The sequence below is a fragment of the Dipodomys spectabilis genome, unplaced genomic scaffold (assembly GCF_019054845.1).
Source record: "Dipodomys spectabilis isolate Male_0828 unplaced genomic scaffold, ASM1905484v1 ptg000095l, whole genome shotgun sequence".
NCBI lineage: Eukaryota > Metazoa > Chordata > Mammalia > Rodentia > Heteromyidae > Dipodomys > Dipodomys spectabilis.
The window spans coordinates 41,449,674-41,474,203 of NW_024870772.1; the positions used below are offsets into that span (position 1 = coordinate 41,449,674).

Genomic DNA, 24,530 nt, shown 5'->3' on the forward strand with positions numbered 1-24,530 from the left:
TTTCCAGAATATCAGCAATATTCTAAATGGACATTTTTAAAAAGGACTCAGAGCATTGACAGTAATAATTTTAAAAATTCTTTCTTCTCCCAATATTTCTGCAACAAAATTGGGGTTGTTTTGGATTGTTAAACTGCTTGAGTACAGAAAGCCATTTAGAATTAGTGGAAAATACTTTGAAGAGTCTGTTTTTATCAAAGTGTGATTAAAAAGGAGAGAAGACATGATACTTATTCTGAGCTAATGGTCCATGGATATAGTAAGTATAGACAAAGTCAGCATTTACCATAGATACTGAGTCTGATTGAGCAAATGTTTACTGTGAGTTTCTGTAATGTACCATATATGTTATATTGTACCCCGTTTTTTGTTGTTGTTGGTCATGGGGCTTGAACTCAGAGCCTGGGTACTGTCCTTGACCTCTTTTGCTCAAGACTAGTGCTCTGCCACTTCACTTTGAGCCACAGTTCCACTTTCAGTTTTCTGGTAGTTAATTGGAGGTAAGAGTCTCACAGACTTTCCTTACTGGGCTGGCTTTGGGATCATCAGATCTCAGCCTCCTGAGTAACTAAGATTACAGTTATGAGCCACCAGCACCCAGCCATATTGTATCATTTTGCTACACATTTTGAACACTATTCCTCTACTGAAAACACAAAATCAACATTGTTCATTATTTCAATACTGTGGTCAAGATGGAGTACCAATTTGGAAGAGTTCTGGATTTTTCAACACTGACCAAATTAACCAGATTATTTTGATATATCCAAAATATTTCTTGATGTGGACACCATCATTTTAATTTATACCTCATACCTCTTATTTGACTTTATAGACAAGTTAACTCTGTCTGTGGTAACTTTTCTTCTTGTCCAAACACTTCATTTATGAACAGGACCCTCTGATTGGTATTTCCACATGAATGCCAAATCAATGTTTACATACTCACAGTCAATGGGACTGTTGATGCAGTATGGCTACCTGGTTGGTCATGGTTTCAGGGGAATTCCTTTCTCAAGATATGAAAACTCTACTGTTGAAGATCAATAAGTGCTTTCAGAACCCATTAACCATCGCCAAAAGTCCTGTATGGTCAAATCTACTAGCTTGAGTCATTTTCTTCATCAAGGATTAAAGAAACAAACACAAAATAAAAACACCCTGTTCAATCAGACCCTGAACTGTACTGAGCCAGTTTATGCTGGAGTAATATTTAGAGATGCAACTGCCTTCATGTTAAATTTATCTTCTTCAAATGTCTGTATCAAATGCTTCCATCTTACTTTTTATCCCGCTAGACTTGTTTAATTCACATTTTGACCAGTCAGATTCTGCAGTGCTTAATATTAGTATAATTAATGCTGATATTTGATGAGTATTGACCATGTGATTTCCATACCTGAATGAATTTACTCCCCAGAATAATCATGCAGATGGAACCACTCCTATTCCAACTTACAACTAAAGAAATGGAGGGGTGAGAGAGCTAGCACCTGATAGTGGGCAAGGCCACATAGCTAGTTAGCATTAATACCAAGATCCTGACCTAGGCAACTGGACTAACGAAGCAACGCGTGTTTGTCCACTTTTGGCTTCTGCGGTTTATATTCTGCTTCCTTAATCCCATGTGTTTCAATCATGGCTGTTACGTTAGAATCATCTATTAGATTTATACATTTTTAATTTCCAAACTGATTGAATTGGTTTGAAGTGGAATCAAATTCATGTTGTTGTTTGATTGGTTGATTTTTGTGACAGTGTTTCTTTATGGTGCCCAGGCTGTCCAAAAATTCACCATTCTCCTGCCTCTGCCTCCCAGCTGCTGAGATTACAGGTTTGTATCATTTCACATAAGTATTTTTTAAGTTCCTAGGGTTAAGAAACACAGAATTAATCATATGATTTTAATGGAAGAGCCTGGATACCTATACATATATATATATATATATTCCCATATAAAGATATCTTTAAGTGGATTAAGTGATTGTAAATTGTTAAGTTTTGTATGCAGTAAAGTTTTGAGTGTACTTTGAAATAACAATGTCTTGACTCACCATAGTACCAACTTAACTGTCTTAAATTTCATCATAGCACCAAGAAGCTACTTGATTTTTTTTCCTTCTCACTCTCTGTTGAATGTGCAGTGGAATTTCCTGGGTTAAAATATAGGTGCAATTTCCTGCTTTGGAAGGATTCATATTCCTGAACACTGAGTGAGGGCTGAAATACAGATTTACTGAGGAGCACTGACTGATGGCTATAGGGATGTGTGGGGATGGAAAGAGTGGTTAGGTTCTCGGGGCTATCCTTTATTGCATGGTTGTCACCTAGGAAAACTTTAAGCATGGTATTCTGGGGAGCTTCCATGACAAAACATCTTTTCTCCACATTTACTTGAGTGTCATGTACACAGAAAATGTTCAGTTGATACTGTCTTTTGTAAAAATAATTTTTATTAAGCTTAAGAGATTACATAAATTTCACAAACTTCACAGTATTGTGGGATAGTGATACTAGTTAAAGCTACAAACACATTTTAACCTTCACAAGGCAAATTATCATTATCATGGTCCACAAACTTTGTGAATTCTACAAACTTTGACAATACAACTATTGCTTTCAAATCAGGGGATATGTACATTTCTTTCCTTTTGCTCAGTGTAAACTGTTCCCTTTTCCTCTTATTCAGTTGATACTAACTTAATTATTATCGACATAATAAAATTGGCTTCAACAATAAAAGAAATTTTCTTACAACTCTAAAGGCCTGAAGTCCCAGATCAAGTTTCCAGAAAGTAAATTTTCTAGAAAAAGATTCTTTTCTGACTTCCAGGGGGCTCCCTGCTTGCTGTGCCCTTACAAAGTAGGTGAGGATTGTTGTGGGATGGAGAGAGAGAGAAAGAGAGAGGAGAGAGAGAGGAGAGAGAGAGAAAGAGAGAGAGAGAGAGAAGGGGAGGGGGAGGGAGGAAAAGGGAGAGGGAGAGGGAGAGGGAGAGGGTGTGTGCTAAACTCATTCTCAGGTGCTTATCCTTATGATGTCATCTAACCCAAATTCTCTCCTTAAAGTCCCAATGCCAGATACCATTAGAACTTAAGGTTCCAACATAATTATCTTTAAGTAGTTCTACAAAGGTGTTTCAATTCAGCATGTCAGTTTATGAGTGTAATGCATATTGACCAATGGCATCTCTTTCATCATTCTTTTCTATTCCTCCCATGCACCTCACACTTCCAATTTTCCTAGTTCCATTTTTACATATCTACACTGAAGATTTTAATGCCATTTTCCCACACTTCCTCTCTTATTCATCAACCTTCTCCCCTGCTGATTTTATACCTCAATATAAATTTGGGGAAACATGAACAATCCGTCCATAACAAATGAATATTTTAAATGTGGACTCCTTGCTTTCTCCATAGAAACTGATTATAAATGGATTAAAGACCAAAATGTAACATCGAAAACAATAGGAACTAAAAGTAGAGAACATTGGGAAGTAGTTTTATTACTTTGTATTTGGTAATAATCTCTTAGATATCATACCAAAAGTACAATCCATGAATGAAAATACAGACAAGCTAGATTTCACTGAAAGTAATTGTTTTATACACCAAAGGACACTAAGAATATATTAAATAGGTGAAAATGGGCACAGGACTTTAATGGACCTCTCTCCAAAGATAAAAAAAATCCCGTAAGCACAGGAGAAAACAGTCATACTCACTACTTATTAGAAAAGTACAAATTCAATACTCAATGAGAATATTACTTGACATTAGATTGTTTGTTATAAAGGAAAGGAAAACATTGGTATCATGGAGGAAAGCAGGAATCCTTTCAGGTTGCCAATGGAAACATAAAGTAGTAGAACTATGGTAGGAAATATTGTGGTAATTCCTTTAAAAAAAAAAGTGGAAATTACCTTATGTCCACCAATATTACTACTGGTATGTGTGAAATACTTGAAGTCAGGGGTTCACACAGGAAGTCAGACTTTTCATGGTAGAATAATTCACAATAACCAAAATGTAAACTCAGTCTCAGCATTCTTTGATGAATGGATGAAAAAATTAAATGTGATATATACATATGATGAAATATTATGCATTTTTAACAAGGAAGAAAAATAGCCCGTCACCAGTGGCTCATGCCTGTAATACTAGCTACTCAGGATACTGAGATCTGAGGATCATGGTTCGAAGTCACCTTGGGCAGAAAAGTCCCCATGAGATTCTTATCTCCAATAAACTACTCAAAAAAAAAAAAAGTGGTACTGTGGCTCAAGGGGTAGAGAGCTAGCCTTGAGCACAAAGAGGCTCAGGGACTGCACCCAGGCTCTGAGTTCAAGCTCCAGGACCAGCACGCAAAATACATAAAATAAAAGGAAGATAATTTTGACTAAAGCAAGGATAAGAATGAGCCTTAGGATTATTATGTGAAGCAAAATAAGGCAGTCACCAAAAGACAAGATTATTATGATTTCACTTACACATGGTAAAAGAATATTCAAATGGAGGGCTGGGAAGGTGGCTCAGTGGTAGAGCGCTTGCCTTGCATGCCTGAGGCCCTGGGTTCGATTCCTCAGCACCACATAAGCAAAAAGAAAAAAGCTGGAAGTGGTGCTGGGCTCAAGTGGTAGAGCGCTAGCCTTGAGCTGAAGAGCTGAGGGACAGCGCCCAGGCCCAGAGTTCAGGCCCCATGACCAGACCCCCCCCCCCCCAAAAAAAAGAAAATTCAAATGGAGAGGAAGTAGAGTAGCAACTGTCCTGGGATTGGGACACATGGCAGAAATGGGGAATTAGCATTTCATGGACAGAACGTTTCACTTGAAGATGAGACTGTTCTGGAGACTGGTACATCTGAAGGTGTCCCAACAATACCAATGTACTTAATGCCCTGAAATGCATGCTTTAAAATGGCCAAAATGGTATGTAAAAATTTTAAAAAGTGCTAAAGTAGCCAGGCACTGGTGGTACATGCCTATAATCCTAGCTACTCAGGAGGCTGAGACATGAGGATCACATTTCAAAGCTAGCTAAGCAGGAAAGTCCATAAGACTCAATATTTCTCCAGTTAATCACCAAAAAGGGAAGCTGTGGCTTAAGTGGTTGAGTCAAAATGCTAAGGGATAGTGCCCAAGCCCAGAGTTCAAGCCCTATTAGCAGCACACAAAAAAAGTATGAAATAAAATAAAATAAAGCAACAATGCCTACACTGGTCCCAATCACATCTAAAAATCTGGTGGAATAATTCACAGATTTCCTCTTTCCCTGGAAACCTCCCAACCAGTGACCTCCTTCCTTTCTTTCATATCAGGATGTGTTGATTTCAAGATTTCCCTTTCTAGCTCTATTGTTGGAACCCTGGCTTCCTTAATTTATGTCTTGATTTATTCCCTTGTTGTGGTAGACAATGGTCTATATGGAAGGATGCTTAGGTATTAAATCTTCTGAGTCTTTCCATGTTGAAAATGTCTTTATTTCGCCTTCCGTTAGGCTGCATTTCAATTCTCAGGAGACATAAATCTCCTGTTCATTTTTTTCCAAGTGAAGGTTGCTAGTTGACCCACTGCACTCATGTTAGTAGATGTGGGCTTTCACATCTGACCTCTGTCACCTTTGCTCTTTCACGGATTCTGACGTTTAACTGGATGATTATCTCTATCTATAGGTTTTCCCAAAATGAATGGGAATAACGAGTCAGTATCATTCCTTGGTATTTTCAACCCTGTTCATCTTCTGTGTTTGATCTTTCACTCCTGCGTCTAGAGGAAATTGTTGAGATTCAGGAGCTATAATCTGCATGAAATGTTTTCCAGAGCCTTAAGTCTTTCCTTCAGTTTTTGTTTCATTTCAAAATAGTTTTGGAAGCCTAGTGCTGGTGGCTCACCCCTGCAATTCTAGCTACTCAGGAGACTGTAATCTGAGGATCAATGTTTGAAGCCAGCTCAGACAGGAAAGAGTCTGTGAGACTTTTATCTCCAATTAACCACCAAAAAACCAGAAGTGAGTGTTGCTCATGTGGTAGAGTACTAACCTTGGATATCAAAAACTCAGGGATAGCACCCAGGTCCTAAGTTCAATCCCCAGTACTGGCACACACATGTGCGTGCGTGCATATGTGTGAGTGAGCGCGCGCACACACACACACACACAAAATAACTATGGAGTCGAATTTGCAGTTTACTTTTTCTTTTTAAGTCTCATAGAGTAGATCATACTGGTAATTCCAGCACTTGAGAGCCTGAGGCAGAGGATTCATGAGGTTGAGGCTAGTCTGGGCTGTATAGAAAGATCTTGTCTCAAAAGAAAACAATAGTAACAATAATAGCAGTATTGTAAACCAAAAAGTTCATTTCCAGAGAAGCAAAACATCAGCTAAAAAAACCCAAAGATATGACTGAAAAACTTAATTTGTTATCTATGAATTGTTACCTTCAAAGATTCATTTTAGGCACATAATTAATCAGACCTGCATTAACCAGACCCTGCATCCTCATAACCACATAACTCTGAGAGCTAAGGAGTAACATGTTGCAGGCTCCATTGAGCTTCATGTTTTTCTTTTTCTTTGTTTTGTTTGTGCCTTTGTACGCATTTGTATCTAAGTGTTTTCAATCCTTAAGTAATATCAAAGACCCAGATCTATATTTGGATATCGGCATAATCAACATCACCTTCAGTTAAACATGCTGCATTTTTACAACAAATGGCAGAAATTGGCCTTGATGGTTTCCAGGAGGCCACATTTATAAATATGAAAACAGAAAAGAAAATCCTGCACCGAGGTAGCAGATGACTCATTACAGCTCCTGTAGTGAGAGGAAGACAATCCACAAGGACAGTACATTTACAAAAGGTACAATAAATTATATAATGCCCCAAACAAGCCTTGATCATCTGAGGCAGGCCTTCTGCTCTATGCTGACAGCTTTTAAGTTGCTAACATCTTACGCCCTTCACCTGCAGTGGGTTTTGTGCAGACAAGCGAAACATTCTGGAGCAAAACTATCATTTAAAAATCTCCTATGTTGTGTGCATCAGAATAAAATAATTGCTTTCCTTTTCCATGTAAAGATGGGGTCAGAGAACATTGATAAAAGAAATCTATAAATAACTTTCTAGAAATGGCCTTTCTGACTCAGGAAACCTTTATAACAAGCACCTATCCCATTCGACCAATAAGTTAATTTGAAATTCACTCTGCTATATTTATTTTCTAACCTGTCCATTAATGGATACAGGAAGATTGCACAGCGAGAAAGAGTAAGGTGTAGGAAGTGATGAGCTATAAATAAAATATACAGAGAAACTGAGGCATCAAAGCTTCCTTGAATTTTTTTTTTTTCTGGAGCAGTGATGGGTACCTAAAGCCCTTCTAGTAACAGGACACTCCTCTTTCTCAACCTCTCCTCCTTGCCTTCCAAGAAGCTGTTCAAGCAAATTGTTTGTCTTCACCTGTTTGCAGTTGCTTGCCTCTTCCTCCCTCCCTCTCTTTCTCTTTCTTCCTCTCTCCCTCTCTCTTTCTCTGTCTCTCTCCATCTCTCTATTTTGTTGGCTACCAGTTTTGAACTCAGGGATTAGCACTTGCTCAGCTTGCTGGAGTCATGTTCCTCGCCCTGCTTTTCCCTGGTTGTAGTTTCTTTGGAGATGGAATCTCATGGAATTTTCTGCCCACACTGGTTCCAAATCTCAATCATCTGGATTTCAGCTTATCTAGTAGCTAGAATTACAGACATGAGCCACCAGTGCCCAATTCCACCACTCTCTCTGTCCCAGGATGCCTATAATGGCCTCAAAACTGTTGTCAAACCTTCTACAGGGCATGGACCTTATATGTTAGCTGTCCAGCTATTTGCTACCCACAGAGACACATTTTTTTTTAAAAAAAATTTATGTTATTATAAAGATGCTGTACAGAGGGGTTACAGTTACATGAATAAGTTAATGAGTATATTTCTTGTTGGAGAGAGACATATTTTTAAAAACCGGTTCAGTTCAGATAGGGAGAAGGCTGAGAAGAGCCACAGCCAGCTGTGGGTTGTGTTTCCTGTGGCAAGTATGAGGCCTGAGGACATTTGTCCACTGTCCTATTTACCCAGTCACTGTCAAAGGTGAGCATTATTATTTCCTGGCTGTGCCTTGGAATTCACTCCAGGTTACTTCAAAACCCATGTTCCTTATATGGCATCAACTTTATCGGACCCACATTAGAGTGGAACAAAGTTAGAGTGGGTTAGCAGTTTCTGGCTTCTGACAGAAAGTCCTCTTAGTCTTCTACACACACCCCTCTTTGATTTCCATTCTTATGCAACGCAACATTACTGCTCAGAGGCTGCTACCAAGAAGGACGGGTCCTTTATTCTTGAGAAGGTCAGCTTCAGTTGACAGTCCCTCGGGAGTCCCAGCTATGGCCAGAACAAGAAAGAGATAGGGCAGTTTTCTTCCAACATGTGTCAGTCATGTGACTCCACTCCTCACCCTCACCTGCCACCCTCGATTCTCCACAGATGATCCTTGGGCTTGTCCAGGCAACGAAGTGGGAGTGCTCAAAGATACAATTCAACATGTCGTTTTCATTGCAATGGCAACACTGGTCAGAAGCCCCCACTTAGTGTGGATTCATCTACGTTCTCCAGTTGTTGAGTGTCACTGATGCACATTTGCATGGCAGCCCTAAGCTACAGGACCAAACCAATCTGTGTCCACCACAGGACTGCAGCGGAATGTGATGGATAGACAGGGCACCCCTCCTGGCCCCACCTTCTCCACTAGACCAGAAGCTTTTTGCCTGGGAGCAGAGCCCAAGTGGCAAGAAGGACATCTTTACAACTCTTCTACCCAGAATGCCACTTCACTGCATGATCTAGGTATCGTCTTAATTTTTGGAAGAGCTCACGTGGCCTCCACAGCTTAATTACTGAGCTAAGCAAATGACTTAGTTCTACTGTACCTTAGCATTTCCATATGTAAAATAGGAGTCGTAATAAATCCTCTCTTATAAAGGGGTGTGAACATTAAATGAGAAGATTCATGTGAAGAGCTTAGCCTTGTTCCTGACTCTTGGAAAATGGTCAAACTATTGTTTGATTGCCACCATTGTTGTTTTATTTGATCACAGAACCAGTCAAGGCAACCATATCCCCTTCCTTAGTCATAGCCATGTGCAGCATCAGGTAGTAAGGTGAAGATTATAGATATGGTGGATCCCATTGGCTTAGGTAGTTTTCTTTGTCTCCAGCTAACAAGTGATTGATTCAGAATTATGAGAGAAGCCGGGTACTGGTAGCTAATGCCAGTAATCCTAGCTACTCAGGGAGCTGAGATTTGAGAATTGTAATCAGAAGCCAGTCCTGGGAAAGAAAGTACTTATGACTCTTATCTCCAATTAACTACCAAAAAGCTAGAAATAGAGCTGTGGCTTAAGTGGTAAAATGTCAGCCTTGAGTGCCAAAACATTAGCCAGGGCCCAGGCCCTGTCACACATACAATGACACACATACAATGGCAGAAAAAAAGTATTATTAACGTTAACAACTTTGGCTGTGGGGGGGGGGGGGTGTGGAGGTGGGGGGGAGAGTATGGGAGGGTGGGGAGGGAGATGGGAAGGAATGGGAAGGGGAAACAAAGTGGGAGGCTACAATGCTTAAGAAATGTACTCATTATCTTGCTCATGTAATTGCAACTCCTCTGTATGGTATTTTCACAATAAAAAAAAAAGAAAAGAAAAAAAGTATTATTGTGTGCATAAGATGATGCTAAGTGAAATGAACTCCAAGATACGGAAACAAGAGGTTTTTCTTTGCTGTTGTTGTTGTTGTTTTACCAACCTGCTTTCACTTTATTCTCCTGTTTAGATATTCTCCTGCCCCCAAATTTGGATGCAGAACATGACGTGAGCCCAGCAGTCCAGCTCAGAGCTATAGAACATACTTTGTTCCACTTTCCCCACCCCACCCCACCCAGAGTCAGCCCCTTGCCCAGAACAGACATGGGATTGAGATAGCGTGGTCCCCACCCCTGTCCTCTGTAAGAGCAGTCCTAGTAGAAATGACAGAGTTCCCATGATCATGAGAGCCTCTTTCCAAATCACAAGGGGCCACCCTCTCCACATGGACACTGATATGTTCATATTTCAGTGGTAGACTGGCCAAGAGTTGGAGGCTGCAGTACCTCCAACTGACTGAGGAGAAGAGGAACGTGAGGGCGTTATTGGGGGTCCACAATCATCATGGAGGTTAGCAGCTACTGCAGGGCTGAAGAATGCCTGGGACTTTGTGGGATGTTGAGTTGGTTCTGAACAGCAAGAGCCACACTGTCACCCTTCTGGAACACCATGTCATAAGGGCCTTCCCCAAACATCATGGTAGAAAGCACACAACCTAGAGACCACACATCAATCCGCTCATAATGACACAGTAGCTCTGCACAGAGAAGAGTTCTGGGGCCCAGTAGGAGATGGTGCACCTCTGTGCTGTCCAGACTTGCAGTACTAGGGCCTGTCGGGAGCTCTCCACATGAATATATGCTTGATTCCTAGAACCTAAGTCCATTAAAACTGGCTGCTCCTCATCTCCAAGCAAAATATTGGTGGGCATCAGGTCCCTGTGAATGTAACCTTTGACATGAATGGCCTCCAAGCCTCTGCAGATACCCAAGGAGCAGCCAAAGGATTTGATCCTCAGTCAGGAAATTGCCTTGGTCCTTCAGCCTTTCTATTTCATTCCACAGTGTACCTCTCTTGAAGAAAGGTAGCAGCAGCCAGGCCTCATACTTAGCACCCCGCTCTCTCAGAGAGTAAGCCATGAGGTGAAGGATGTTGGGGTGATGAAAGAGGCCATGCATATTTGCTTCTCTCTGGGCCTCCTCCTGGTCCTGTCCTCCCCCAATTTCTGGATGAAGAGGTAATGCTTATTGTCAATGATGACAGTTCCCCATGAGCAGATACACAGTGAGTGGCCCATAATGTCTCAATCATTCTCCTCAAGGATGGTCTCTGATCCCTGGTGAGCAAGCTTTTCTAGGCGATGCACTGAATGCCCAGTGGATCATGCTGGCTCGGGCTGGAACTTGTTGTTGTTGATTTTAATGTACTATGTGATTTCTTTTTTTCTTTTGCGTTTTTTTTTCCCTATGGTTTATCCCATGTTGTCACTGTATTTGATTTTGGGACCCTGGGTATTATATATACATTTATCTGAATTAGGAAGGGAAACAACAAAATGGCGAGACAACGGACAAAAAGAGAACCAATGCAATAGCGATACTCACAAGACAATACATTGGAAATGAACTATACAATTTGGGAGAGGGGTTGCAGGGAGGGAAAGTAGGAGAAAAATGAAGGAGGAATGTACTTATTACCTTACATATTTAACTGTAACCCCTCTATACATCACCTTGATAATAAAATTAAAATTTAAAAGTATTATTATTATTGTTATTATCCTTTTTCACTCAAGGCTAGCACTCTACCATTTGAGCCACAGCTCCACTTCCAGCATTTTTTCCCAGCATTTTTATGATTAATTTGTTAAGAGTCTTATTAATAGACTTTCCTGCCTGGACTGGCTACTGTGATCCTCAGATCTCAGTCTCTTGAGTAGCTAGGATTACAGGTGTGAGACACCAACACTCAAATGTACAATGCATCTTGATCAATGTTACTTTTCTTTTGTTCTTCCACTTTAAAAAACAAAGATTTTGTGTGGAAATATCTAATATACTCACATTTGCAGGTTGGAGTAGATTCTCAGCTTCTGAAATTTCCCAGACTACTTGTTTAATACTCATTTTATAAGGTTTTCTGGTATGTCTTAAAAATCACTGCTAACAATAACACAGATATTGAACAAAACATACATATGTATTTGTGTAGTGTATACACGTATAAATTTATATAGATATGCACTTAAAAATCAACATGCGCTTGTGCCAAAGAGAAATGCAAATGGCTCCAATAGAATAAAGTGATTGTAAACTAAATATTTTCTTGTGTGCTTCAGACAAATGTTTCCTGCTTATTGCTATTCTAGGGCTGGCTACTTTTATGTTTTACAGTGCACTGCCATGGATTCCTGTGCAGCATAATAATCTCCATCCGTATCAAATTACTCTGATTGCTACCTGCAAGGCTCTGTGATTTCAAATTGTTTGAATTCATGGTGCCATTCAGGTAATGTTCAAAAATGCAAATATTCACAGTGGGAATGTCCACCAAAGTCATTTTCCCACATCATAGTGAGGGGAAAAAAATAGAAGTCAAAATGGGATAGCAACAAATTGGCATAAAAACTCCAGCACCATAGGGATGGGCAACTGGAAGTTAAGGTGGGAAGAGATGTCAGTGTCTTGAGAGAGTTATTACAAATTAATAACATAACCTTGAGAGCTTCAAACACAGGCTTTCCTATAAAATCAAGCCAATAGAGGACTTTCTGCTAGATGTTCAGATTCTACTTGGCACGTTTTTAGAATACTCCCTAATGTGTATGATTAGAGCGCCTACCTTTTGACACACTTTGAGCCAGGCTATTTTTAAGCTTCTGCACAGAATTCCGCTTCTTCAAGCTGTAAAGCTCCTGAATTCTGAGTGTCAAAGACAAGCTTCCAGCTGTTTAAATCATAGGCGGGGGGGCAGCGTTGGTCCAATTACTAGAGGAAGGGGAGCCTATAGGAGTTAGTGTAGTTAAAAGGGCAGAGGAGGAACACAGAGAGGATTGATGGCAAAGACAGGATACTTGCTGTTTGTCTGTATAAGACAAGGCATGTAGAGGGTGAACTCCCCCCCCACCTCCCGCCTCAGGATTGAAGGGACTCATTGTAGATGTGTGAAAGAGACTTATAAAGAGGCCAGTCTGTCTTCAGTATTCTAGGAATAAAATAGTACAGAGTTTCTCAAGTATGGTGCTATTAACAATGCTGGCCAGACAAATCTTTATTTTCCTGTGTATTGGAGGATGTTTAATGTCCTTGACCTCTACCAACTAGATGTTAGCAGTACTCTGCCTGTGATCAGTGAGAATGTCTCTAGTCATTGCCATATGTCTTGTGGGATGAGGACTGGGTAGGATTGATCTGGCCAGAAAACCATCAACAGAAAATAGTTTGCATTAAGCACTTTTTCATACAACAGTTTTTCTGAACCACTTACTCCCAAACAATTTTCTTCTGGCCTTAAAATGGAAAGTGACAAAGCTCTAAAATTGCCTGTCCTCTGATATTTGTTAGATCTTCACAGCCATTGAATTATTTTTATATGACAATAATGGCTGCATTTGAAGATAAGTACCTCTTTCTGTTTGTTTGGGTGTGTGGTAGTGCATTTGAACTCAGGGCCTTTCAGTTGTAATGTGACCATTCTACCATTTATACCATGCCCTAGCCCTTTTTGCTTTTGTTAGTTTTCAAATAAGTTCTCACTTTTTGCCTAGGCTAGCCTGTACTGCCATTCTCTTATTTATATTTCCCACGTCACTAGGGTGATACATAGTTCGTACTACCAAGCCCATCTTTTTGTTGGTTGTCATGGAATTGAGATTGGCTAGTCTCATGACACAATCCATGTAGTTAGGATTACCATCATGAGTCATTAGACCTGTTTAAGTTCTCCATATTATAGAGACTATGCCTAGATTGGGAGGTAAGATAGATCTTACTGATTCTGTTTTTGGAAATTTTCAAGAGAATTCTCCATCCTCATCCCTTCAAGATTTTGCATAGTGGATTGGATCCCAAAGTCAGTGTGGTTTAGCTGTTCTCCTCCATGCATGCATTCCTCATGGGAAATAGAAATAACTAGGTTTGAATGTTCTGATGTCCTGTGCACTGATTTCCATCACTGCTTTTCTGTTTGCTTCCCCCCCCCCCCCCCCCGTATTGGTCCTGGGGCTTTAACTCTGGTTTGGGCTCTGTTCTTTAGTGCTCTCCCTCTCCCTCTCCCTCTCCCTTTCCCTCTCCCTCCCTCTCTCTCTCTCTCTCTTCCCCCTGTCTTTGTCTCTCTCTGTGTCTCTGTCTCTATCTCTATCTCTCTCTATGTCTCTGTCTCAGTCTCTCTCTCTCAGATAGCACTCTACCACCTGAGCTATCTGGATTTTTTGGTGGTTAGAGATAAGAGTCTCATGGACTTTCCTGTCCAGACAAGTTTTGAACCACAATCCTCAGATCTCAGGTTTTCTTTACCTAGGTTTAGAAAGCTGAGCCTCTGGTGCTTGGCCCTGCTTGTTTTATTTTTAAGAAAGGGTCTTGCTACATATTACCAGGCTGATCTGGAACTCTACATCCTTCTACCTTAGCCTGCTAGGACTACAGGTGTGTGCCACCATAGCAGCATAATTCATTTTTTATTATATTTTATTTTGTTGTAAAGGTGCTGTACAGAGGGGTTTCAGTTGCATAAATAAGGTAATAAGTACATAATTCATTTTTAATTTCATAGATTCTCTTCTGTTTCAAACAATCTTACTTAATTTTGTTCATTATTGTTTTTTTCTGCTCTGATAAAAACAGAGACTTTCACCAGAAACCATTCTAAAGCTTTTTACACAGGCTATTCATACTGGGGGAAACTTTACATTGTTAGATTGTAAAGCAAGGCAAAAAATAATGCAAACATTCACTTGGAAATAAAAGCCCTCCCTGTGCCTGTGGAATTTTTAGGGACAAGATGTTATTCCAAGTTTCATTCGAACAACATTTTCATGTAAATTGCCCAGGAATTCTAGGTCTTCAGGTCTTGGGTATGTAAGTTATAGAATGATGCTCACAATTTCTTGCTGGATCAAATCTGCAGATGATCAACTTGAAAGGAAATACCTTAATAATACCTTTATTTCCTTTGGTTTCAGCAGGGAAAATTTTCTGTGTGCTTGGACCAAAGAGGCCCCAGTAAAACAACAAAAAATGTAGGTGTCAGATGGAGATTAAAAAAATATATATATGGCCTTGCTGGATGATGGTGGCTCACACCTATAATCCTAGGTACTCAGGAGGCTGAGATCTGAGGATCAGAGTTCAAAGCCAGCCTGGGCAGGAAAGTCCGTGAGACTCTTATCTCCAAAAACTAGAAGTGGCTCAAGTGGTAGAGTGCTTGCCTGGAGCTGAAGAGTTCAGGGACAGCAACCAGGTCCAGAGATCAAGCCCCACGACTGACAATACACACACACACACACACACACACACACACACACACACACACACACACACACACACACAGAGCCAGAATAGCTCTTCCCTGAGTGCTTACAATGATTCTATGCTAGATAAAATTATGCTATGAAAATAACTTTATAGATCCGCTGTATATAGATAGCATAGATATGGAAAGATGTCTTGAAGTTTCAGTGAGTTTGTTCCTCAAACTGTGGGGGGAGAAAGTACATGGGCTTTCATTAAGGACCTGTATCTTAAAAGATGAAGGTTTTAAAGTATATCATCACTTTTTAGCATTCAAACTCCAAAGGTCAATGTGAGCTGTTCTCAAGGAGTAAGGAAATGCAACTCCTGAAAACAGACACCATGTGCTTAGAAATTCTGATTCAAAGCATTACATATTCAGAACCATCCCCACTTTTTGCCAATACTGGGACTTGAACTCAGGAATTGGGTGCTGTCTTTAGCTTTTTTTGCTCAAGGCTGACATGCTCTACCACCTGAGCCATAGCTTCACTTCGTGTGTGTGTGTGTGTGTGTGTGTGTGTGTGTGTGTGTGTGTGTGTGTGTGATTAATTGGAGATAAAAGTCTAACAGACTCTCTTCATTGGGCTGGGTTTGAACTATATTCCTCAGATCTCAGCCTCCTGAATAGCTGGGATGACAGGGTGAGCTTCTAGCACCTGACACTCAGATCTTATTTTTAAGATGTTTAAGATTTTCCCTGCCTATAGCCAGTTGGTGAATGCAAGAAGAATCAATAGATTTTTAAGGTTGTTTTGTTTACTTTGTCTTGCTTTTGTTTTTTATTGGTACTGAGATTTGAACTAGCAGATGTTCTACCAGTTGAGAGCCATTCCAAGTACTTTGGTTTCTTTTAGTGCTTTGTCCTTGGCTGCTAGCCTTGGACTAGGCTATGATCTTCCTACCAAGTAGCTGGAATTATAGGCATATAATTCCATACTCAACTTATTTTATTGGGATGGGGGTCACTCTAACTTTTTCCAAGGCTGTCATTGAACCACATTTCTCTTGTTCTCTGCCCAAGAAGCATTAATTTTTTTAACCAAGTAAATTTCTCACTAAGATATACTACATAATATTTTCAGGATAATGTAGAATGACTATATTAAAAATGAAAAAAGTCATTAAAGCAAAGGAAGTGTCATTTTAAGCACAAGAAAGACATTTTCCCTTTTATCTTTCTAGTTCTTCTGCTCTCTGACCCAGTGACTTTTTTTTAGCTGTTAACAGATGACCAGGGAGCTAATTTCCATGGTTCATTTTTTATTGATAAGGACACATACAACTTTTTGTTCCCCAGTCCTGGGGCTTGAACTCAAGGCCTGGCTCTTTCCCTGAACCTCTCTGTGTTCAAGGCTTGTACTCTACCACTTGAGCCACAGGGCCACTTCCTATCGGAGATAAAAGTCTCTTGGGCTTTCCTGACCAGGCTAGCTTCAAATCACGATCCTAAGATCACAGCCTCTTGAGTAGTTAGGATTACAGGCATGAGCCACTGGTGCCCAGCTTACATGCAGCTTTTGAATGTTTTTATAAACCAGCTAAAAGCTTATAACCCAAATTGTATTTGATTCAATTTAATACTTTATTAAATGTGCATTATGAATTGTAAGAACACCATTGTTTGTGTACTATTAAGGAAAAAGCTGGGCTGTCCATGAACTAAGGTATATCCTCCATTGTAAAATGAGCTCTAAATTCAGAGGCATCAAAACATGAGCCAGTGTTATAGGTGTTAGAAGTGATGGGGTTATGGGTCTCAGTAGAGAGGTCTTACAATGCTGGGAACCAGCTACCATCACTTCCTTCCCACTTCCCACTAGGTATCTCAGGAGCTCTTTCTGTTCATGGACTTAATACACAGAAGGTTAAAGAAACAGGTCAAGATCACTTACTGCATTGAGAGAGGAGGGATTTGAACCCAGGATCTCTGGCATTGTACCTCTATTTCCCTCACAAGTAGACTACTTTGTCACTTCAACAGAGTCTGGACTGGGAAAGAGATGATCAGTAAGGAAATGAAAGAAAACCAGATGAGAAATGGGAAACATGGCCATACACGTGAATGTTTTCTTTTACTGTTTTTCAACGTATGCATGCATGCATGTGTGTGTATGACATTTGAAAGCAATATTTTTTCATGTGAAATTTAATAAATGTATCCCTCATTTTTAATTAGGTTCAAGCTGTTGATGATTATCTCTTTTTTCTTTTCTCTATATATACAATTTCAAGCTGTTGGTTTATGTATGCATATACACAGGCACTTCATATTTTTATGTGGTACAGTTATTTTTGTGATACGTAGTTTAGAAGTTTAATGTTGACCTCATACATATAATAACAAGAAACACACAAGGCCCAGATGACTCATGGCTGTAATCCTAGCTACTCAGGAAGCTGAGATAAGAGAGTCATGGTTTGAAGCCAACTTGGGCAGAAAAATCATGAGATTCTTATGTCCAATTAACCAATGACTAGAATTGGAGCTGTGGCTCATGTGGAGAGTACCAGCCTCGCATGAAAAAACCAGTGAGAGCATGAGACCCTGAATTCAAGCCTCAGTATCAGTACTCCTTCCCTTCCTGCCCCTACCACCCCCCTCCAAAAAAAGGCAACTCGGCAAATAAGCCACAGGGTCAGGTAACATTAGGTAAGTGTGGTTATATGGTCGTGTCTGCTTTGAAAGTGTCTAGCATGTGAGTAATCCAGGATTGCACCAAGGATTCTTCTAAGACCTATGCCACTCACATCTCCCTCAGCAGGACCCACAAAGCACACACAAACAGAAGAACACACATATGTGCGCACGCTTCCTTCCAAAATCTCATTTTCATTCTTCTAATCTCATAATTGAAGTTCGTTATGTGAATAAACCAGAAAAAAAAAAAAAACAAGATTTGTACCGACGTTGTTCTCCCTAAGAGCTAGACAGAGACTTCAAAGAATGAAATGTCTGAGATAAACTGTCTTTCCTCTCGGTTTCACCTTGCTCTGGAAAAGAGAAGGGTAGAGGCTGTGGGCAGATGCAGAGGCTATACATCGAATAGTAGGATGGAGACGAGGCTGCAGCACAAGTGGGCAGCAGTGGCAGGTGGCCAGACACACAGGGAAATCCAGGGGAACAATGGTAGATGTGGTTTCTGTCTGTGAGCCTGCAACTGGAACTCACACACTCAACTTAAGGTTCATGTTCCAAATGAAAGCCAATATTAAAGCTGAGCCACTGGAGGAACAAGAAGAAAAGGAAAGGGAAGAAAAGCTTTTGGTCCAGTGGTGTTTAATACTCAAACCACCAAGGTCAAATTCAAGTTCCATTTCTGCAGGGGTGTCCTTTGGCCTAAGGGCCACAGGTAGCAGAAACTTGCAAAAGCCGTAGAGAGTAGTAGACTTTGGCCTAAGGGCCACAGGTAGCAGAAACTTGCAAAAGCCGTAGAGAGTAGTAGATTTAACCAGACTTAGAGGAAAAAAAATAAGTGAGAAATGTGTTAGAACATAAAATTTAATTCTGAGCTTCCTCTGATTTCCTTTTTCCTTATCTTTTTCTTTCTCTTAGAGAAGTTGAGGTGGGGAAGGTTATCCATTTTATTATTCCTTAATTTTCATCTTGTAGCTCATTATCTCAATCAGCACATTGCAGTTGAGTGCAATGATTTCTGAGGAAAATTCCAGCAGGTTCCCAAAGCTGTTGATGAGCTGTGGCTAATCGCCATGGTTAGCATTTTCTGTCATTACCTGAAATGGGTTATAGTCATTTGACTGGCAGGAAGGTTAAAGAAAGAACTATACTACAGAAGTTATGTGATTATAATCTTTGTAGCTGTGAGAAATTTGAGATAAGAGAGAGAAGCGTAGAGATCATGAAACAATGACCACCTAAGACCAATTAAAGCAATTTTATCTGACACTAGTGGGTGCACACACATCTAATGTGTATCCTTGGAGAGACTTGGCATGCTTTGGAAGTTTTTGAATCAGAAAGGTGGAAGTATCTAGTCTGCAAAGGGCAGTTTCCTTGTGGAATGGAGGTCTAGCTTCACAAGCAATGCCTGTATGTTGGGGCATTCATAAAGAATTGCAGATGTTGGAAAGGTTACACAAAGAGATTAGACAGAACAGCATTCCTGTGCTAGAAGTGAAGACTGAGAATTTGAATCACTGTTTACCACTAGGTTGGTGCTCTACTCTTAGTCCTTCTCATCTTTCAGCCTCTTCATCTGTGAAATGAAAAGAAAAGATACTCATTTACCTCCCAGGGTGTCTTTGTAGCATAATAGATATTAAAGTTTGGAAGGGACAAATGAAGTAGACTAAGGGTATTCTGGGCCAGAGTTAAGATCACTTGGGTGGAGAAATGAAATATATGAGGCTTGAAATGAAAATTTGTAACCAAATCTGTCATACCCCACACCAAAAGAAAGAAAGAATATGTAAGAAAGGAAGGAAGAGAGAAAGAAAAAAGAAGAATGAAGAAGAAAGAAGGAAGGAAAGAAGGAAGGAAGGAAGGAAGGAAGGAAGGAAGGAAGGAAGGAAGGAAGGAAGGAAGGGAGAGAGAGAGAAGGAAAAAAGAAAGAAAGGAAGAGAAAGAAAGAAGCAAGCTGAACACTGAAAGAGAAGAGCCCAGATGCCTGGTATACCTCAAAAGTATGGTCTTGTCAAAGGAGAAATCTGAAAATACCTCTCTACATTAGCAACAGTTGAGTAGGTAAAGACTCGGTTCCCTAAGACCTTAAGGGCCTATGGTAGGTTACAAACTAAAAGAGAAATAAAAGTTTCCTGCTTATGAATAGAAATTGGCACAGACAAAACTGGAAAGGGGGAACAAATAAGGACAAAGGAAGTGGGGTATGTAAAATATATGCAAATTTATTGGAAAAAACAACACTAGTTGGAGAAAAAAACAACAACAACAAGATACACTAAAACAAACAAAAAGAGCTCTTCCCTCCACTTCCTGGCCAAATCGATTGTTTGCATGACACAGACAGTTAAGCCCAAATGGTTATTGGGTGGATCCAGGAAGACAAGAAATCTTAATTAGTAGTTTTCAATTTGGTCTTACAATATGTGGAATTCTGGCAGAACCCAGAGTCATGGATCATAACCATCCAACTTGTCTACAATAGAAAGTTGAATAAAATCAGATGTTTCCTTGGAGCTGCAGAAGCCCAAAGGCTAGATGTTTCATGGTTGTATTTGGGAAAACTACCAGAATGGGTGGGGGTAGGTACACCCCTGACCTTGCTTCTGTCTTAGATGGATTGGCAGTGTTTTTGTTTGAGTTTTTTGGTTTTTTGTTGTTGTTGTTTAATTCTAAACAAAGTAAAGGGATCCACATTGCCTTCCTCTGCGTGTGACAAAGATGACCCAGGGGAGCAAAGCAAAATAAATTAAAGATTTGGAAACCAACCAAGATCAAATCTTATTTCCAAGGCAAGAAGAATGAAAAATAAGCTTTCAGGGTGGAGGCTGACGACTGATGCATCCGTTCTCTGCTTTTTTTGTCTATGATTATGTAGTCAAGGCGAAGGCAAGTGAAATCTGAGTCACTGAGCCTGTCCTGGTCATCCATGAAGAAATACAATCCTTTCGACCAGCCCATTCTATGCAATGGCAGAACTCAAGTGCTTCTCAATCACGCAGGAATAACACCTGGCTTCCAGGAAGTCACTAACTTGTTTGACTTATGCAGGCATTGGTTCTTGAATATTTTTATGTGAAACTCAAGAGGAAGGAGAAACATAACAGAAAGATAGTCCTCCCCAACCTTGCTTCCTGACCACCTTGCATTTTCTCCTCTGAAAACTAGACAGTCCTAAGTCAGCCCAGCAGGTAAGCACATCCTCTACAGATGGGCAAATACTCCCACATCTTTGGAATCTCAACACATTTTCCTTCTTGGCACTCTCTGCTTTTTTTTTTTTTAACAAAAAGATGAAAAATTTCCTAGCAATAAGGCCTTAGATGAGAAGAATCAGAAATAGAAAAAATGTCCTGGGTCAGAAGAATCAGAAATGGAAAAATGGAATCTTGGCTCAGCTGCAAGTGAAAAGAAGTAAAGGAAGTCACATAGGTCTGAGCTGAAAACAATCCCTGTTTCAGTTTCCTCCTCTGGAGACACGCCACCCTTCCATCAGCAACTCAGGTATTGGATTCTGCAAAAGTGGTTGTACCTGTCATCCAAGGCTCCTATCTTCCATGGCACATGGGCATTTTCAGATCTGAAAATGAATCTGTTAGGCAGTAAAAGGACTGACTCTAAACTCAGTGTTGAGTGGAGAGTTCTGGGGGATTTACATTAAAGAATATGAGAACACACGATCATCCTCACACAGTTTGAGAAAGAACCAACACAATTTCCTAGGAAAATGGCGATAGTCCCCATCAATCTCCAGCAGTTCCCACCTGCCTGCCTTGTTTTCTGTGAAATACAGTTGAACACAATTTTCTCTGAAAAGCTCTAATGTTTTTATACTATTTATTTGAAATGACATGAAACAAATACTTTGGTTAACTTTGTCGAGTCCTTTAATTGGAACACATACACAAACACACAACAACAACAACAACAACAACAGACCTTTATAAACAGATACTAAGAGATTTGGTCTAATACTTGGCTCAAAATACAAGCCTTCCTTCCACCAAGTCTCTTGAAATAGTATTTGTAAATGATTAATTTGTGTGTAAGGGAACCATTTCCTGTAAATCAATGTACCTTACTTTAGATTTCAATTTAATACACCCCCCTTCCCCGTCCTTGGGAAACAAATGGTGAACAAATTACTTACAAGCCTCATAGGAAAAATGCCATATGTTATTTTGGACAATTTCTCTAGATTTTTATTCCTTTTTCACTGGAAATCTATATTTCTCAATAATGTTTCAATTAAACTAATAGAACACAATAGATCTGAGATATCTGTGTTGGTAATAAACGGAATAGACTGGTTCATTGGGCATTTTTATTGTAGAATGGACCCTAATCAACAAATAAAAACAGATGCTCTTAATGATGACATTGCTATGAAATGGATGGGCTTTTCCAGTTTCAGGCCTTCTCAGAACTATATCGGTTATTAAGGAGAAGAAAAATAAACAAGGGCCATTCACCATACTCAAAGACAAGCCTGCTAAAACCCTTTAGTAGGAAAGACTTTTTCTGTTCAGCCAGAACACCAGAAACAAGAAGTTGAAGGACTCTTTCTTTTTAAACATATAAAAGTAGCAGATTAAGGGATCTCTTTAGTGGAGTACTTCTAAAATTGTGATATGAGTCTGTTCCTCTTTGTTATGTCTTGAAGATAAGCAAAATCTTTTCTTTCTTTCTTTCTTTCTTTTTTTTTTTTGCTTAATAGATTCCTTGTGCTTTCAGAAATCCTGTAGGCATTGGGGTTGATCCTTGCCCATTGGGAATATCTGAATCAATCAAGAAGAGAAAGGAATGTACCAAGCAGAACATTTTGACTGCTGGAGGGCTCAGTTACATCTAAGGAACTTGGAAGTATTTTTCGCAATTCTCAGAGGCCTGGAGAGCCATAGGGATTTACTTTTCTCTACAAGTGAAAGCTCCCATTCCTGTGTACAGTGGTGCTTTCCCTTTGTTAGTAGACAACAGGGCAAGGTCAGCAATGAAGTTCAAGAGCTGGTACTCATCTCTACACTCGCATCATCCTCAGGGCTGGCAGGGTATCATTTCCTGGGAATTTTACAAACCAAGAAAAACCTTTGTGCTCTAAGGGAAATTGGATGACAATTTCGACTATGGTGCTGAAACTTGTTTCTTTGATGTCATGTCCTAACGTGATGGTCTTATTCCATAACTATTTATGTGATATTTGGCAAGTTATTGTATTTTGTTTCATTTTTGCCTCTAATGATGAAAATATTTTCTGTCCGAAATTTACAGAAATTACTAGGACTATTCATATAACTTACATGTTAAAACAAATAAATATGAGACACTTTAAAGATTTTTATTTAAAAAAAACATAAATGTGAAGATAGTCATATTTTATCTTGCATTTTCACAGAGTTACATGGTTTAAAGAGTATTTCATAGGCACTAAATCATTTTATATTTACAAACATACTAAAGCATAATCCAGGAAGGCATTATTTTCCATTTCTCAAATAAAAAAAATGAATGACCAAACATTTAAATGACATATTACAGATGATATAACCCAGGAAAGTGAACTTAAAATTCATGATTGGTGATTGTTATCAACAATCTTTCATTCCTCCTAGATGAGTTTTATCAGATAACTAAATTTTTCCATACTTCCTGAACTAAATTGGTTTTTAAAAAAAATCTAATAATCTGCTTTTCAAGTTTTGCGCTTTTAATGTGGCAATACGACTGTGACCAGATTGTCGCATTAAGTGTGAAGGATATGACAGCTTGGTATAATTCAACATTGCCACCTTATAAACAGAGTGACTTGGTAGATAGGGACTTTCTATTTCTAAATTTATAACGGAAAGAAATACTTTTATTCAAATATTTTGCCTGTGCAGATCTCACGGAATTTTTTTTCCAACTTACCTTTTAATAGCGCCTCAGAGATGTTTTGTATTATGTGTTCCCCTTCTCCTAGTTGCAAGTTTTGCCCTCAGGTGGCTTCTAATGAGTCAAATAAGGCCAGAGAGAACCCCTTCCGCAGAAGGCATGGCAGAGGGGAGATTCATGGAATGTGTGTGTTTCTGGGTTGTATCACATGAATTCCGAAACAGAAGACACTGTAAGAGAGAGAATGAGATAGAGGGTAATGAAAGAGGTAATTGGAAATGAGAGAGAGGAAGAATAAGAAGAGGAGGGGAAAAGGGGAAGGAGGGGAAAAGAGTAGGCACAAAGGAGAGGAATAAAGGAAAAGAGAAAGAGGAATATATGACATAGAGCCTTAGGAAAAGAAAGGGTATCCAGCAAGATGTTTACAGATTCCCTAACCCCTATTTTAGTGCCTTCCTGAGCACTAGAAGTACCTACACCCTTGAATTCTGGTACATAGCCCTGAAATGATTCTTTAAATATATGAACCTAGATTCAATGTGCCAGAGGTTACCTTTCAGTTCAACTGCGACGATTGTCCAATGTCATTGCCTTGTCAGGCACAGCCTTTTACCCTCAGCTCTTTAATGGATGCCATGTGTCATAAACACAGAGAAGCACTGAGGTGATTATTTGGAAGACAGGGTGGAAACGGAAAGGAGGAAATATCGTCTGGTGGTTAGCATGACAGACTAAAAGGAGAATTGTCTCTGTTTTGACTTGGCCTCTGGGCCCAATGCATGGCTCTCTGTTGTCATTCCCAGAGCTGAAGAAACTAGGTCAGTCCCCTGTTCAGATGGGTCCC

The 24,530-nt window shown here is 39.7% G+C and overlaps 1 pseudogene; it reads right to left on the bottom strand.

The window, feature by feature from the left end:
* Positions 1–9,827: 9,827 nt before the first annotated feature.
* Positions 9,828–23,453, bottom strand: LOC122112741 (annotated as a pseudogene).
* Between the last annotated feature and the right edge of the window lie 1,077 nt (positions 23,454–24,530).